We start from the raw sequence: 1,206 nt of genomic DNA, 5'->3' as shown, positions 1-1,206 counted from the left end.
TCCCTACATTAGCCACAGCATGCATTGAGTTATCTTAATCCTTCTATGTGAAGGCATTTAAGTCTGATTCCTGAAATATTTAACTGAATTATTTATGATTTCACCTGCTATTACAGCTTCCATTTGTTACCTATTAACGTCTGAGATATGCAACACAAGTTGTAGGTTTTGCCTTATATTTTGTGTGGGTGTGTGTTTACGTGCCTACGTAGACATAGAAGTCTTGCATCTGGTATCAGTGGAAGCAAAAATGTATATACCCTTTAGCAGTTGACTCAAACATGAACAGCAAGCAAGTCTCCGCATTTGTTATTACCAGACTGTATTGAGTAGTTTTGAAGCACAAAAGTCTGGTTCCAAGTTGGGGTTTTTTTGTTGTTGGGGTTTTTTAGTTGGTGGATTTTTATTTTTTTTTTTAAAAATTAAAGCTACATGATTCAAAGGGAAGATTTAATATATTTATGGTTTAAGAAAATATTTAGAAGTCTTCAGTACTCTAATAATAACTTCCACTGCATTAAATTCATATACATTGCAATTAAAAGTCAATGTTCTGTTACTTATTACATTTCTAAAGATGGAAGAACTAAAATCTACTTTTGAAAAGTACTTGTGTTCAGTTATTGACAATAGCTACATTTGAAGGGCTGGGAAAAGTGGCTTTTTCAATAAAAGCGTGTTTAACTATTTATCTCTACAAGGTAATGACACTTATTTTATTTTGCTGAAAGAGTTAAGTTGTATGGGCATTGCCTCAGAGCACCAGTACAGCAACCTCCACGGCAGTTGCTGCAATGGAAAGAGCACAAAAGCTGCTGCATCATTCAGTCAGTGAACACCTGGGGATTAGATCCTGTTTGATTTCTCCCCAGTACCTAGCGAGATAATGAGGTGGTTGCTTACACTGACTTCCTCTACTACCTGGCTGTGTAACCAAAGAACAGATTTTTCTAAACCAGTGAAGACTGCTGCCAGAGGCTGGTTTCTGTGGAAGTCTGGGTTTCCTTTCATGTACTGCATATCTTAACACTGCGTACCTCTTCCATCATTGCCTGCTGTAGCAGCATATAGCCAATAATACATGAAATACTAAATCAGGTATCATATGTTCAGCACGGACTAAATACATACATATACACTGGGAGAGGCCCTCCTCTTGAAGAACATGCAATATTGAACAATGCTGCTTATTCTCAGAAGAGATGT

Source organism: Cariama cristata, unplaced genomic scaffold (genome assembly GCF_000690535.1).
Source record: "Cariama cristata isolate BGI_N322 unplaced genomic scaffold, ASM69053v1 scaffold14816, whole genome shotgun sequence".
Classification (NCBI taxonomy): Eukaryota; Metazoa; Chordata; class Aves; order Cariamiformes; family Cariamidae; genus Cariama; species Cariama cristata.
Note: the sequence above shows the minus strand (reverse complement) of the source record.